This window comes from Orcinus orca, chromosome 21 (assembly GCF_937001465.1).
Source record: "Orcinus orca chromosome 21, mOrcOrc1.1, whole genome shotgun sequence".
NCBI classification, from domain to species: Eukaryota; Metazoa; Chordata; class Mammalia; order Artiodactyla; family Delphinidae; genus Orcinus; species Orcinus orca.
In genome coordinates this window covers 34,483,304-34,500,827 of record NC_064579.1, presented here as the reverse complement: position 1 = coordinate 34,500,827, position 17,524 = coordinate 34,483,304, and positions in this window count along the sequence as shown.

Below are 17,524 nucleotides of genomic sequence, written 5' to 3'. Positions count from 1 at the left end.
TGTCTCTGAGATTTGATTCAGCACCGGTGCACAGAGGCCAAGCTTTCGGCGTCATTAGGAAGGCTCCAGCAAAGGGTTATTCCTTTTTCAATTCGCTGGCTTTTCCCAGTCACTTTCCAGGTCCCAGGAAAGCAGTGACCAATAAGGTGTGGTGGTGGGATTTACCAAAGAAAAGTAGAAGCAGCGGGAGCCCGTTTAAAGGGATCGTGTTGAATAACGAGCGCCTGGTCTCACTTGGATTTCTGGTTTTCCAGTCTGAAGTCATGTTTCCCTGGAACACACTGGTTCAGGGAAGATCTGGGGTTCAAGCCAGTGATGTGCTGGCACGGGCTCACAACACGTACGAAAGCTGATCGTGTGTATTCCATCCCAGGCTCACCTTCAGTGATATCACATGGTAGGTTGACATTGGTCATGGCGGGAGTATTTACACCACAGAAATCTGCAAATTATACAAATCAGGCCCCTGACCCGCTGGTTGTTGAATATTTACCCGCACTTCACTGGTGCAAGCCCAGGCTGGTGCCAAAGGGAGAGACTGATATTTTCTCATCCTTTTATACCTGCACTGAATAAGAGAGCCGTGACAGACATTCAAAAACCTGCATCTGACTCTAGAAGAATGCAGAGTGCAATACCTGCAAACAAACCGAAAGGACACCTGATACAATAAAGGTCACTTGCTTATCTGTGTCGGTCTGTGAAAGACAGCGTTCATCTTAATTTTAGGAGTGACATTACAGAAAACTTGCAAGGGGTCATTTGAATATCAAGTATTATTTGTCACCCAGTATGCATATAACCATTATGATAATGGTACACCCATAATGGTTTAAAAAGAGCCGTAACAGTCAGGCTCTGATTTCAAAGAGGGAGTTTTTCTGAAGTTGACTGAAGAGAATTCCTTTCCTTTGGTTTTGAGGTCAGCAGAAAAAAGGCACCACTGTAGGCAACGTGATAAGTGATGGGTATCTTTGGATGGCAGGTCTTTGTGAGTTGGGATTTGTCTAGTAGTGAAGATGTAAGTGAGCCATGAGTTGTGTGTTCACTGGCATTCCATTCTACTTTATCTTTCATTGTAATTTAAAAATTTGAGTTGAGAAATTTCATTATCAGGCAATTGACTGAATTCAAACTAGTACTGTCAGAAAATGTTAAATTCTTTTTTTTGCACTTAATTATTAAAATCTTATAGGTGAAATGAAAGAAAAATTGATTTCTGCCTTTATTCTCACCAGATTTTAGTATTTAAAATATTTATCCAATCCCTTGGGCAATATTAAAAGTGTGCCTTAGTTGCGTTAACTGTTTAATTCTCTAGAATGAACTCACTAGGTACATTTACACATACAGGGACTTTTTAGATGGTGAGTCTACTTTTTACAAACTGTTCAGATTAACATATATATTTATAGAAATTTCGTAAATATCAGTTGAGTATAATTCTATGTCAGCCTCTCATCTCTTGTGAAACATTTTTTTTAAGTGGGTCAACTTTTAGACTTGTAAAAAAAGATTTATTTTGGTGACTGCCTATTTTTAACTGAAAGAACAAAAATGGTCGCATGAGAGATATACCATGTTCTTGGATTGGAAGAATTAACATTGTGAAAATGACTATACTACCTAAAGCAATCTACAGATTCAATGCCATCCCTATTAAACTACCAATGACATTTTTCACAGAACTAGAACGAAAAATTTCACAATTTGTATGGAAACACAAAAGACCCCGAATAGCCAAAGCAATCTTGAGAAAGAAAAACCGAGCTGGAGGAATCAGGCTCCTGGACCTCAGACTATAGTACAAAGCTACAGTAATCAAGACAGTATGGTACTGGCACAAAAACGGAAATACAGATCAATGGAACAGGACAGAAAGCCCAGAGATAAACTCACACCCATATGGTCACCTTATCTTTGATAAAGGAGGCAAGAATGTACAATGGAGAAAAAACACCCTCTTCAATAAGTGGTGCTGGGAAAACTGGACAGCTATATGTAAAAGAATGAAATTAGAACACTCCCTAACACCATACCCAAAAATAAACTCAAAATGGATTAAAGACCTAAATGTAAGGCCAGACACTATAAAACTCTTAGAGGAAAACATAGACAGAACACTCTATAACATAAATCACAGCAAGATCCTTTTTGATCCACCTCCTAGAAAAATGGAAATAAAAACAAGAATAAACAAATGGGACCTAGTGAAACTTAAAAGCTTTTGCACAGCAAAGGAAAACATAAACAAGACGAAAAGACAACCCTCAGAATGGGAGAAAATATTTGCAAACAAAGCAACTGACAAAGGATTAATCTCCAAAATATACAAGTAGCTCATGCAGCTCAATATCAAAAAAACAAACAACCCAATCCAAAAATGGGCAGAAAATCTAAATAGACATTTCTCCAAAGAAGACATACAGATGGCCAAGAAGCACATGAAAGGATGTTCAACATCACTAATCATTAGAGAAATGCAAATCAAAACTACAATGAGATATCACCTCACAGCAGTCAGAATGGACATCATCAAAAAATCTACAAACAATAAATGCTGGAGAGGGTGTGGAGAAAAGGGAACCCTCTTGCACTGCTGGTGGGAATGTAAATTGATACGGCCACTATGGAGAACAGTATGGAGGTTCCTTAAAAAACTAAAAATAGAACTACCATATGAACCAGCAATCCCACTACTGGGCATATACCCTGAGAAAACCATCATTCAAAAAGAGTCAAGTAACACAATGTTCATTCCAGCTCTATTTACAGTAGCCAGGACATGGAAGCAACCTAAGTGTCCAACGACAGATGAATGGATAAAGAAGATGTGGCACATACATACAATGGAATATTACTCAGCCATGAAAAGAAATGAAATTGAGTTATTTGTAGTGAGGTGGATGGACCTAGAGTCTGTCATACAGAGGGAAGTAAGTCAGAAAGAGAAAAACAAATAGCGCATGCTAACACATATATATGGAATCTAAAAAAAAAAAAACCAAAAAATGATTCTGATGAACCTAGGGACAGGACAGGAATAAAGACGCAGATGTAGAGAATGGACTTGAGGACACGGGGAGGGAGAAGGGTAAGCTGGGACGAGGTGAGAGAGTGGCATGGACATATATACACTACCAAACGTAAAATAGATAGCTAGTGGGAAGCAGCCACATAGCACAGGGAGATCAGCTCAGTGCTTTGTGACTACCTAGAGGGGTGGGATAGGGAGGGTGGGAGGGAGACGCAAGAGGGAGGGGATATGGGGATATATGTATATGTATAGCTGATTCACTTTGTTATACAGCAGAAGCTAACACAACACTGTAAAGCAATTATACTCCAATAAAGATTTTTTAAAAAAAGAAAGAAATTAGAGTAAACACATTTGCTAAGTTGGGCTAAAGATATTTGCTGTACTAGATTATTGATAGATTTTGAAGCAATTTATGAAGTTAAAGGCATAATAAAATGTGATCTATTATTTAAAAAATGGTTACAATTTCTCATAAAGCTGATTCACTTTAATACCGTTTCCTTAAATTGCCCCTCTTAATACGGTTTTCTGGTGCAAAAGATAATGCAGTTGAGAGACTAGGGACATTTACTGAGCACTTACTGAGTGCCAGACTCTCTCCTAAGTACTTGAGGTACTTTATCTCATTTAATCCTCTCACTATCCCTAGGAGATAAGCACAAATCTGATCCCAGTTTGCAGATAAGACGACTTGCAGTTTAAAGGGGCTAGGAAACTGACCAAGGTCAACAGATTCTAAGAGGCAGAGGCAGGGCCAGCCTAGACAGTCTCTCACCCAAGGCTGTGCTCTTACCTCTCTTCCTGTTTGGTCTCAGACTCCAGACAGGACAGAGCAAGGGAAGACCCCAGAACTGATTCACCACATACATGTGATTCTGAAATAATTGTAGCTCAGTTTGAGGGGTTCCTAGGAGAGAGCTGTTTTGTATCATTTGATAAAATGAGATTAAATTCCCAACAAGAGCATCTTGAGTCTTGGCCATGGTGCTGACTGGAATCCCAAATACTCAAACAATCAAGTTGTCTCCTAGTCACTGCTAGTAATTGATTGAAGGATGGAGCAATTGAACAAGTCTAGCAGATCAATCACATCATTCTCATGGATTTGCCAATTTTGCAAGCAGACATGGAAGGATAACTCCCAGTACAGGGTAGTCTGATCACCAGGATCATGACTGGTTTCGTTACTTCAGGGCACAAAAGTATTTTACTTTTTAAATAAACTGCTGGACCCTCCCATGTTCTTACTAGCTGGAAGTTCAAAGTCTCCTCCTGGAACCCACTCCCTAGTGTTTTCTTGAAGGGTTATGTGCTTGCACAGGCCTCAGCTATGTCCCACTGAGGGTTGCCGTCACCTTAGTTTTTACTCATCTGTTCAGTGTCACATATCGTTCCTGAGTGTATGGTGCTCTATCGGGGTGGCTGGGCCCCAAGAGACTTTCAGCTTCAGCCACAGGCTCTGGGTAGGCAAGCTCTCCCCCAGGAAAGCTTAGTCCCTACTCGTGAGCTCTGGATACCAGCCAAGATGCTTCTACTTTTGAGTTTCCCTTTTGCCCACAGTTTAAGGAATAGATCTGTGAACGGAACTTGAAATGCCAGACTCCAGTCCTGACCAATAATTATTTTGTTATCTGGTTCTCATAAGAAAGGTCTAGAGGGCTGGGCTAAGGTCAGTTGGTGGGGGGGCGAGAGATGCTATGGAAGAAGGCCTTGGGGTTTGGGCTTCACTCAACGAGCAGTAAGTGTAGCCACTGGAGAATCCGAGTAGGGAGATGGTACATGAAGAAATGGACGCTCAGGTAATTTAAACTGAGGCGGTACCACCCCTCTCATGTGGGAGCATTGGAATGGAAAGAAAAAGTTGGTTTATGATCCTTACATTTTAGAGAATTTGTAAGCATTTCATTAAGCTCTGCAATCACGAGCTCAAGTCATTTGTTACTGTTGGTGGTCATGGTGGAAGACTGAGGGGAACCTGGGGTCAGAGAAGAGAATGAAAGCCAAGCTGTGTGTTAGACCTTTTCAGCTTACCAGAAACAGAGATGTGCTTTATTTTTCCCCAGGTGACTTGGTGTTTATTACATGGAAACATAAAGAAATAAGGCAGAACACTAACTGAGACCGTGAACCACTGTAGAGCGAGTGTAGAACACGTCTCGCGGGACAAGCGTTGGAAGTGTTGTGTGTTCCTCTAAAATGATGGTATCTCAGCTACTCTTGCTTTCTCTCCTGCCTCTGCTCTCCTCTTTAACTCATAGCTTCTGTTTGCTGATAGATTCCACTGCCATAGGGCTTCTGATTATTGTGTTTTCTCCTTTCTCTCTTTAAGTTCACCCATTTGTTATCTAGCTCAGAAGTCTCTAAGCTTTTTCTCTAAAAGGCCAGATAGTATATATTGTAAGCTTTGCAGGCAATATGATCTCTGTTGCAACTATTCGACTCTGCCAGTGAGCACAAAAGCAGCCAAAGACAATGTGTAAATGGATGGGTGTGACTGTGTGCCAATAAAGCTTTATTAATGAAAACTGAAATGTGAATTTTGTGTAAGTTTTACAGGTCACAAAATAGTATCCTTCTTGTATATTTTTCTAACCATTTAAAAATGGCAAAAACATTCTTCACGCACAGACCATGTAAAAATGGCTGGCATGGCTGGATATGGCCTGAAGGCTGTAGTTTGTCCAACCTCGGGCTGGATCCTTCTCTAAATCACATTCATATTTTCCAACAGAGAGGACATATACTGGTTTAGCTAGTGACTACGTTTAGGGTCTTGGGTTCTGACGCTGAATGGCTTGAGTTTGAATTCCAGATTCCAGCACTTAGCCGCATAAACTAAAGCAAGTCTATGTTGAATGAATTTATAGACCCTTAGTTTTATCAACTGTGAGTGGGGTTAGAAGAGACCCACGTGACAAAGCATAGTGACCTAGATATAAGGAATTCCAGGTATCTCTCTCTCAGAAGGGGTATGTGGGCAGGGCGGGCTCTCAAATCACCATGTTCTACTCTATAATCATGACTAATATTCACTGATCGTCTAATATAACAAGGAAGAAAGAAGAAACATGTCAGAGGATGGAGTCTAGGGAGGGATAGGAGGGGTAGAGTTGTTACAATAAGATAAAGAAGTTGTTTTAGGAAAAGAAGAAGTAACAGTGAAACAGCTGCTCTCAGGGCTTTTTAGTTTTAAAATCTTTTCATTTCAACCAGAGACACAGAAAACACACAAATCAAATGTGTGGCTCAATAAATTACTGTAAGGAGAACCCCACCCCGGTCAAGAAAGAGACCCACTGTCTAACAGAAGCTGCTTCCACTGACCCACCTCAGTCATAACCCCCTTCCTTCTGCCCTAAGTAACTATTATTCTGACTTTTAGAGTAATCTCTTCTTTGAGTTTTTCTTCTCATAGTTTTATCCCCCTAATATGCATTCCTAGAAATGGTAGCTTAGTCTCATCCATTAAAAAATTTGATATGTCTTTTAAGTCCCTTTTAATCTATAGGTTTCTCCCAGATCCCTTTCATTTTCTTACATTTTACTGAAGCGCTTGGGCTGTTTAACCTGTAGTGTTTCCCGTAGTCTATATCCTGCGAATGCGATATTCTCAGGGCAGATCAACTTGCTCCTCTGTTTTCTGAATTTCCTGAACATTGGCAGCTGAATCCAGAGACTGGATCCGACCCAGGTTCGATCCCTTTGGCAACGCTAAAGTTGTCTTTATACCCTAGTGTCCCTCCTAGTTTAGTCATCATTTCCACAACGTTTTTTGGAAGGACTATTTGGGGCACACGATATCTGGTTCTCTCACTTTCTGTGATCTTAGCAGCCATTGATACTAAATGCCCACATCTACTCATTCGTGAAGGCTGCAAAAATAGTGATGTTCTAATTCTATCATTTCCTTTTCACATATTAGGTGAATACTTATATAAATAGACACCTACTTCATCTACTAGTTGCTCCCCAGTGGATTCTTTCCCTTTATTTTCCATTTTTCAAGATAATCGATTCCTTATCTTGTGAAGATAACCAGTGCTTATTTAAAAAGCTGTATCATTACGAACTCATGAATTTAAACAAATTGTCCCGGTTTGATCGACTGCAATGTTTATCATTATCGAAGTTCCACTTGTCCAGTCTTTGGCTGGTAGAGCCTCTTGGATGGCTGTTGAATCCCTCTGACATGACCTTCGAAGTCTCTGATAGCTTCTTTGCTACCTTCTGTTAGAAGATGTCCCAGGTTCCTCTTGTATATTTTTTGCCCCAGAAACAGAGTTAGCCATTTCCCCCAGAAATTCCAGGTGTTTTTAATGAAAGAAGATATTCAAGTCCACAAGCCGCCAGGGGCTGATCGTTGTTCCTAGGCTGACCGTTGTTTCTAGCCCTTTTAAATGCACAGAACTAGGAGACATATGCATGCCTTTACATTTCATGAATTCCTGTTTATATTCTAATTCTAGTTGAAGATTATGAAGCTTTTACTTAACTTCTCTATTTCATCAGTGTCTCTTCCTACCTTCTATATCTCTATAACACCTTATTTCCTTTTTTTTAAAACCCTGAATTTTTATTCTTAAGGAACAAAAAATGATAAAATTAGAAGATCCCATAATAACGCATCTGCTTTTATCTCATATCACACACACACCAATCTCAAAATAACAGTACGAGTATCACCACCAATATGATAGCTGAAAACTTAAAATAAGGTTTTTTATATATGTTCTCCCCCCATTTTTTAATAGTCATAACTACACTGTCAGAGCCTCTAACCATTACAGAATATACTCTCTCTCTGCCTTTTAGCCCTCATTTCCTCTCACTTTTACTGGTAAATATATATTTCACGCTCACCACCAGCCCTTAAGTGAATGTCTCTCTAGGCATAAGCTCAGTCCCTACTCGATTCTCCAAGAAGGGCTCATGGGAACAATATTCCCAGAGTTCTTGCATGTTGATAACGGTTTAACTGTCCCCTCTATACTTGAAAGTCGGTTTTGTGAGATAGCAAATCCTTCGCTTACACTTTCTTTCTATGTTAAATATATTCCTCTGTTTTTCTTCTGGCATAAAGCATTGTTGTTGAAAAGTCTGAGGAGAATCGAATTTCCTTTTCCTTATAAGTCACAATTTTTTTCCTAAGATGCTCCCCCATGTTCGCTTTATATTTACAGTGCGATGATGTTACTAGTCTTGATGTTGGTAGTTATGGAGTCTCAGGAACGCACTGCACACTTTTCATCTGTAGCTATAAATCCTTATTTCAGGGAACTCTTCCAAGTTACTGTTTTTAGTATTTATTCTGTTTTCTTGTTTGGGTTTTCATCTTCAGAAACTCCTATTAATCACTGGTTTGATTTCCTTTTCATTCCTTCAATATTGATCATTTTCTCTCGAATCCCTTTTGTCTATTTCTTCACTTCTTTTTGATGTTTAAACATCCCTCCTTTTCACTTTCTATTTCACCTGAGACATTACCCACCGCGTCTATAAGCTCTGGTGCTCCTTCTGCTCTAGTCTTCATCGCTAAAATGATTTTCCCTTTAATTTATAACTCTTTCCTGGAGTCTGTCACTTCACCTCTGAGGTGTTCTGACTCGTGATTCCTGTTGCACTTTCAGGTATTGTATCACTTTGTTAATGTTTTCTTAATGTTCCTTAGCTTGTTTGGAAACAGCAGGCTGCCGATTTGATCTTTTTTGAGGACACATCTTTCTGGTGCGCTTTCATTGTCTGTTGGGATGTTATTCTTCCACATGGTTTCTTCTTTCTCTCATCATAACACTGTATGGGATTTGACCTCAATACTTTTCTGTTGTTCCTTTCTATATGAAATTAGTTTTCTTGAACTTTAGGAGTGAGGCTGGATTCAGGGTAGCTTTTCTAATTTCACAGAGCTCCCTCTTCTGTTGCTTTTCTGTAAAAGTGTGCTGGCTTGCTTTCCCAAGTTTCCTGGCTCTCTTCCCCTCTCCCCTTGCTCTGGATTTTCCCTTGACTTTGTCACTATTGTCCCCACGCCCTGCTCGCCTCTTTCTACTCTGCAGGGGGCCCAGGGCTGCATCACGATGTCTGTGGCTCCTGGGCCCTTGTGGGCCCCTTCCTCCATTAAAAATGTTAATAAATTACCCTTTACAACTGCGTTCGTATTAAAATGAATATATTAAAACATTTTCTTTGGCCTAAAAGTGCATTTTTCCTTCTGATTTTAAAAGAAATATAAACATTCCATGGGTCCCCAAAAGGCCAGCGGGCCCCAGGCATTGTGGCTACTGTGCCTGACGGATAGCTTGGTCCTGAAGGGGCCCTGTCCTGGAAGAGTGCCCCAGAGGGTCACTGGAGAGCATCCTCCTGGCTCCACTGCGCCAACCCTGCCAGGCTTTGTGGGCTTCTTACGCCCCCTCCTACCATCCTCCTACACAGACTTGGCTACCATGCAGCTCTTAGGCTATTGGTGGTTCATCTCCATCTCCTTGTATTTTGGCATGTGTGGGATAACTTGTTATGAAGATTTGTTGTAAATATTGTCCAGGGAGTTTCGGTTTTGCCCTCTAGTAGTTCTGTCTGCTTTTACGTGTGGATTTACAGAGACGGAAAAGCTGTGCTGCCGTTGCCACCATCTTTCTTTCTCCAAGCTTTTAATAAACTTCCCAACTCAGTAATTCAGGAGGACCTCCTCACTTGCCTGATAAATCCAAAGTAAGATCCTGTTGCTCCCCAACATGTCCCTCTTCCTAAAATTCTAACAGTAAAGGATTGATTTGGAGGTGACGAGCATAGTTTAAGTTACAGGTATTTTTGAGATGGTTACAGGAGAGTAATCAGCTATTCATACATCGGAGTGAATGGTTTTCAGAGAACTTGGCTTTCCATCGCGTGGCATGAAGAGATGACGGTGAGGTGGAGATGAGAGAGAATTCTGAAGCTGAGACATGTGGCAGCGAACCAGCTTCTGGGTACACAGTGTCTCTAGGCTTCAAGTCCATTCTTTTACACCTGCTTCATGGTGCTAGGGCTCGGAGTCCGCAAACTACATTTCCCGCACTCCCTTGCACTTGGCATCTTGCAGGCTTCCGCAAACGGTAGACAATTGGAAGGCAGGAGGAAGGAAAATAAAAACTTCTTTTTTGTTCCCAGGTCCTGTTGGCACCGCCCCAATAGAAGAAGAGAGCTAAGGCGCAAGCCTCCATCTCCCTTTGGCACTGTCGGCGCCAGCTACGCCGTGCCCCGCGGGGTACCATCCTGCCCTTTGCTAGCCAAACCACCATGCACTTGCTGACCTCAGAGGTTTGAGCACCAAGTATGCAGGGCCCCTCCTTTCAGCTCCGAGGCTGCAGAAATCTCAGCTCTTGCCTTTAGCTCCCCTGGCGGAGGGTTGCAAGCTACTTTCTGCAGTCGCTGCTACCTGGGTGGCCTCAGCCCTACAGGTTGGAGTTGTTTCTAGTGATTACGGATATTTAGGTAATACTAAAGCATCCCTTTCTTTATTTCTTTACTCTTTCATCCTTCCAACTAATACTTGGTATAAAATTTCTTCAGGTCTATATACCTAGTGTAGTTTTTGTTTTCCTGACTCGTTATTTGAACTTGTTTTGCAAGTTCTCCCGGTTTTTCAGCTGATTTTCTCAAATTGGTCTGCCATGTTCTTTTAGTGAATATATGTTGGTATGTTGGCTCTCAGGAAGGGCTCCCGCCTTTCGTTTTTTTTGAGTGGGAATTATGATTTTCACTTTCGCCCATTGAAACTTGGTCAATGGGTATGTGCTTAATGAAAGTATTTAAATACCTATATCTGAATACTAACTTTGTTATTACAAGGGGAAATGATAATTTTATAACTCAATTTTGTTAAAGCATCTAATATACTCAAATCATTATGCCAGGGAAATTAGATTTAGATTAACAATGATATTTCAGAAGTAGGACAAAGGGATTAGAAGATAAAACCTAAGAAGGAAGATTAAATAAGCTGTTATTATTTCTCTAAAGAAGCCAGAAAGCGCGTGTAATATTAAAATTATGAATGATTTTATGGAAGATAATAAATAGCTATAATAATATCCATTTTGGGATAACATGACTGTGTTTCTGCCACTGAATGTGGAATAGAGGCTGGATTACAATGGATTTCTTGCCGTGAAGGTTGTTAATAAAATCAGCTGATAAGAAATAATGGGAATCTCATTCTCTGCATACATACAAACACACTAGGTATACAGACACACATATATTTGTATATATACTGAAAAAATGTATATATATTTCTTGTCTTCCTAGGATGAGTTATTGGAGTCCTGCCAAGGGCATGGTATGACCAACTAACCTCTATATGTGTTTTTCAGCTTTTAGAACTGTATTTCCAAGAATTTATGATCTTCTTAGCTGTATTCACTCCTAGCTCTTGTTTTGTTGTTGAAAAGCATACCCAGGGATTTTATTCAGTTGGAGGGGCTGCCAATTGATTTAAAAAAATGCCTTTTGTCCCTGGTCATTAATTGACTGATGGAGCAGCTGTTGGTCTGACAAAAACCAGGCTGAAAAGCGGTTCCCACTATGGGGTGGTCTGTTGCTAAACATTATTGCTTTTGCTTGTCCATCAAAAAAGCACACCCTCCATATTCCCACGGATTGGGGGAATGTTTCATTTAAAAGTATTTCTTCACTGTCTTTAAAATAATATCACCTTGAGCAATCACTAGGTAAAGTTCAGTTAACCTTAGATATTACATAGAGAATTTAAAGTTTGCTACCGTTCAGTAGCTCTAAGAGTTTAAAAGCATGAGCCTGATCATCAAAAAAAAAAAAATTCTCCAGATACTGAAAATCTTAAAGTCTCATTAGACTTCCGTTGGTTAATAATGAAAATGACTTTTTGTTCTTGGAGTACAGACCCGTTGGACTGAGTCAATATTGCCTTTATGAATATGATAGCATATTAAAAGCATTAAATATACTATGAAGTAATATACCATGTCTTTTCCTCAAAGATACTTAGAGCTAATACTATATAGTACTGATTTATATTTGGTAGCATTGGCTAAAAACTCTTAATAACTAGTGTGGTACCAGATGAATAGATAAATGCAATACTGATTTATGAAAGTAAAACCTCAGATACAAATAATAGGAAATCGAAGGGCTCAGTCATAAATTAAGCAAATACGTGTATTTTAGATATCACGGGAATGAACTAATACCGGAATCCTGGCGTCCCGAAGTAACCGAAGGACTATGTTTACTTTTTGGTAGCCATAGGGGTAAGAAGCGGAAAAGTTTTGTCTTCTGCAGTAGGAGAGACACAGGGAGACTGGTAGTTTTTACAAGTCGATAAAGCCTTACTAGGCATTAGCCTCTTGGAAATTATTGTGACTAGCGGGGAGGTCAAGGCTGGTGTCTTGGTTGACTGTAGATTTTCCGTTCCTTTTGACTTCCTGCGTTGCTGCTGTAGAGACCCATGTTGGGGTGACCCAGACTAATCTAGGAAGGTCTATTTTTCTCTTAGCACTTTCCTGCAACCTAGGCAAGCCCTGACTGGACTGGGTGTCAGGATACCTAATTTCCAGTCATGCTTCATGTACCCCATAGTTACGTGGCATAACCTTGACAAAGATATCTGTGCCTAAGCTTTCTGTTAGCAAAACGGTTCCTTCTCTCTCTCTTTTTATGTTAAAGATTAGTGGCTTTCGTTATGTTTAAAGCAGTGAATACTTCTCTGCAGAGAAGCCCAATGTATTACTGTATCAAACCCATGGAAGTGGACTTCTCTGTTGAAGGGATGGGGGTGGCCTATGTCCCTTTATCTGCCTTCCTGTTTCCTGTTAGCCCTTAGGGTACTTGAAGGAACCCCTAGGTGACAAGGGATACCCTCTGAAGACCAAAAGGTCAGACGATCTATATGCTGCTGCATTCCAATTATAAGACACAGTTCTAACCTACAGTTACTTTATGATCCAGAAAACCCTATGGCTCTTTTCCTATTCATAACGAAAGTCATTTGTAAATATAACACTTAAAGTATTCAATATCAACCCACGATGGAAAAATTCACTATACATTTTATCTGGATTCACTGGTGTAAAATTATTTTTAGAAATATGTATGTACACCTATATCGTCAGATATGTGTCTATAACTACAGTGGGATAGAAAGGTGAAAATACAATCATATGAAACGGTTCCGAATCTGGCAATACAATTCAATTCAGTTCCATTCAATGAGCATTTATAGAGCACCTACTGTGTGGAGGCCACAGTGCCCAACCGTCTGTAAGGTTCCCAAAGGTTACAAAGATGAATGCCAGAGTCTTTCCTCCATTTATTTTTAAAGGCTTCCCTGTCAGAGACTGTAACTTTTTAATACATTTTAAGTATAAGAAGTGTAAGCTACCTAGGGAAAAATTGGCTTGAAGCACAGAGAATAAATAAATCAATAACAAAGTGTCACCGAATAGGGCAAACATCTTGCAGCCGTGTGTGGGCAGTGTGGACCACGCGTCACGTAGAACCGTCCCTGAAGGGACAGCTATCTGGTGCTTCTTGTTTATTAATGCCGACCCACCTCCACTAATGGATTTAGCGTGAAAGGAAGGAGGGAGGCAGTCAGCAAGTGCAAGTCGTCAGATCTCAGACTTCCATCCTTCATTGACAGTAATGCTATCTTCTACCAGCGCAAGTCGGTACGACATGGTCTGGAAGCTTAATACGAGAGAAAGAGTTCGGATGCTTTATTTTCATGTATTCATTGACATCAAGCACCAGACGATCTCATAGGACATCACGTGCCTTCATTTCTATCCAATGAAGAGGAATTTCCCTTCGGAGTTGGTCACAGTCTTGATTTTGGGTGTTTCCCCCCAAAAGTGTATTATTATTTTTTTTGTCATGAAAACTGAAATTTATTTATTTTTTCCAGCTATATTGAGATATACATGAATATTAACATTGTGTAAGTTGAAGGTGTACAACATGTTGATTTGATATACTTAATATTGAAGAATGATTACCACCCTACTGTTAGCTAATACCTGCATTATGTCGGCTATTTCCATTTCTTTTTTGTGGTGAGAGCATTTAAGATCTACTCTCACAGCAACTCGTGAGGATATAGTACAGTATTAAGAGTGTATTATTTTGGGCTTCCCTGGTGGCGCAGTGGTTGAGAGTCTGCCTGCCGATGCAGGGGACACGGGTTCGTGCCCCGGTCCGGGAAGATCCCATGTGCAGCGGAGTGGCTGGGCCCGTGAGCCACGGCCGCTGGGCCTGCGCGTCCGGAGCTTGTGCTCCGCAACGGGAGAGGTCACAACAGTGAGAGGCCCGCGTGCCGCAAAAAAGAAAGAAAGAAAGAAAAATAAAAGTGTGTTATTTTAAACATTTTTTCACTTCTACGGACCTGCAACAACCCTGAATGAAAACAGACTTAGCTTGTAGGAATGAACTTATTGTGTAAATCTGCATAAAATAAGCATTTCTTTTTTTTTTTCTTTTTTTTTTTAACATCTTTATTGGGGTATAATTGCTTTACAATGGTGCGTTAGTTTCTGCTTTATAACAAAGTGAATCAGTCATACATAAACATATGTTCCCATATGTCTTCCCTAAGCATTTCTTTTAATTAGTACATTTTCTTTTGTAGTCTCTGATTTCAATGATGGGAACCCTAAGCCTATAGCCCCTGAGCCCTGGGCAGCCCATGGACTTGAGGAAGTTCAGGATGCGTTTGAGTGATCACCTGAGAGGTTTTGTGACTATATTTATGATGGGTTAGCAACTCTGCTCTGGATTTCTTTTTTTGTCTTTTTTTTTGCGGTACGCGGGCCTCTCACTGTTGTGGCCTCTCCCGCTGCGGAGCACAGGCTCCGGATGCGCAGGCTCAGCGGCCATGGCTCACGGGCCCAGCCGCCCCGCGGCACGTGGGATCTTGCCGGACCGGGGCACGAACCCGTGTCCCCTGCATCGGCAGGCGGACTCTCAACCACTGCGCCACCAGGGAAGCCCTGGATTTCTTTGTGAAATACAAGTTAAAGAAAAAAAAAAGTGTTATATTTCTTCTTTGCACCAAATACACTTTGGGAGAATTCAAAATATTCATTTACAATGTTAGAATAATCTTAGAAGTAACAAATCGAGGCCCACAGAGGTTATACGACTTGTTCAAAACTACGCAGTGAATAACTGCAACGTTGGTACTTTCCAAGGCCTTCTGCGTCCCAGTGTAGGATTCTCTATATTTAGTCAATGTGTTTTCAATTCCTCAGAGCCATAATCTGTGATTTAGAGACCCATTTTTATCTCTGAGAGTACTCAACCCCAAAACAAAACAAAAGAAGAAGGAGATTTTTGCAACTATAACCTAATTCTACTGCAGTTTACTGCTGCATGTTACCTTTAATCTACCGTTCAACCTTTCTTACTCAAAAGCAAACTCCAGCACAATTGATGCCAGAAATAGAGGGAAAAAAAAAAAAAAAAAAAAACAGAGAGAAAACACCTTCCTGTAAAAAGCCCATAAAATGAACTTGAAAGAAAACTAATGAATATATTTCAAATCTCTCTCCCCTTTTCTTCCTCAGCCATAGCTCGCTTCCCCGTTTCTCATGTAATATTCAAGGGTCTGCGCTCCACGGCAGGTAGACAGATGCGTCAAGAAGCAGACATGTGGAAGGTAAAAAAGTTTTGGTTTTTTTTTAAATATCAACAGATTTTTAGAATTCGCAAATGCTAATCCTTGTGCAATGGTGTCTTCACTAGCTTCCTACAGGATCAGGGCTATAACGATAGTGTTAGCTTCTGCCACATCTGGGAGATGCCCATCTGGTGTGTCACAATTTGTTCATGACTCCAGAGTGGGCTGCTCTGAAAGGCCTGAGCCAGTCAGGCCAGTAGCTGGGAGGCAAAAGACAATTCTTGCTCTAAGTCCCACTGTAATGGTTTAATGTTTACATCTGAACGTTTCCCAAAAAATAAACAAAGCCCTCCAACTGCCCTAACATTAATGCCAACGCATTTCAAAGGAAGAGCAACTATTGCTACTCTACTTATGCTATTAAAATTTACAAGCTGTGATTGAGATTACACATTTCAACTTAGAGTAGTCCCTCAGAGTTAAAGGGAAAAGCTTGCTGAAAATGACAGAGGTTAGAAAGAGTTGGTGGTTTTCAAGATTCATATTTCTTTTTACATTTAGGGGACAGAAGCAAGAAAAACATTGTAAGAGGAATGGTTTTTAATATTCAGTAGAAAACTGCAATATATATGTACAAAATAGATGCTTCGTTTGAGTCAGTATTTACATGTTTCCTGAGCCCAAATAATATATGTTTTTCATTATTTTAGTAAAATTAAAGAATGGGCATTCAGCTCTCTTTAAATTTTCATATTGCTCACGCTAGTTTAGGCACGCCAGCTCACTTTGGTGTAATAAATTCCTCCGTGAGTGTTGCACGGATACTAAAAGACACTGTAATATTTTTCTTTTAAGTGTGAATTGGAGAAAAAAATATTAACAGATAGCTACATTTTTTTATGTTAGCCATTATTAGAATTTACTAATGAGAAATCTGACATGCTACTTCTTATTGCTTTAATATGTTTTATACTATAGAATGGTTTTCTACATTCTAGGCATTAATTGCATAATGTGAAAAACAATTCTTTGCAACTGCGTGTGATTTATGGGCCTGTGAGTGGTGACTAGGTGTGGGAGAACTTTGGCTTTTGTGGACTTGCGGGGGGAAAGGCTGTGTGAAAAGTCGAGGAAGCCCAATTAGAGACAGGCGCTAAGAACAATTTTTAAAAATCTACCCTGCTGAGAGGCAGGCATTTTTTCTGGATGACAAATGTCTGGAGTTCTCAGTTTTACAAAAAAAAAAGTGCTCACCCCTGGCCTCTCCCCCTTTTGTCATGTAGGTAACCTAAGCTGTGGAAAAAAAGAGACCATCTGGAACGAATGCTGTGGCTTCACAGAGACAACATTATTCTCTGCCCCTTCCTCTTCCTCTCTCTTTATGGATGGCAAACAGTGTTCAGATGACAGGTTTTGGAAAATTGTCTTAGGAGATAAATCCTCAGGCAGTTCCAGTGTGCTGGGATTTTGGAGGTTTCTGTGCATTTTGTCAAACGGTTAAGGAAGCTGATAGGCTTTTTGTGAACTGTGGAGCATGAAGAAGGCTTTTACCTTGCACTCAGTTTTTTGTTTTATAAATTTATTTATTTTTGGCCGCATTGGGTCTTCGTTGCTGCGTGTGGGTTTTCTCTAGTTGTGGCGAGCGGGGGCTACTCTGTTGCGGTGCGCGGGCTTCTCACTGCAGTGGCTTCTCTTGTTGCAGAGCGCGGGCTCTAGGCACGCGGGCTTCAGTAGTTGTGGCTCGTGGGCTTCAGTAATTGTGGCTCACGGGCTCTAGAGCACAGGCTCAGTAGCTGTGGCACATGGGTTCATTAGTTGTGGCTCGCGGGCTCTAGAGCACAGGCTCAGTAGTTGTGGTG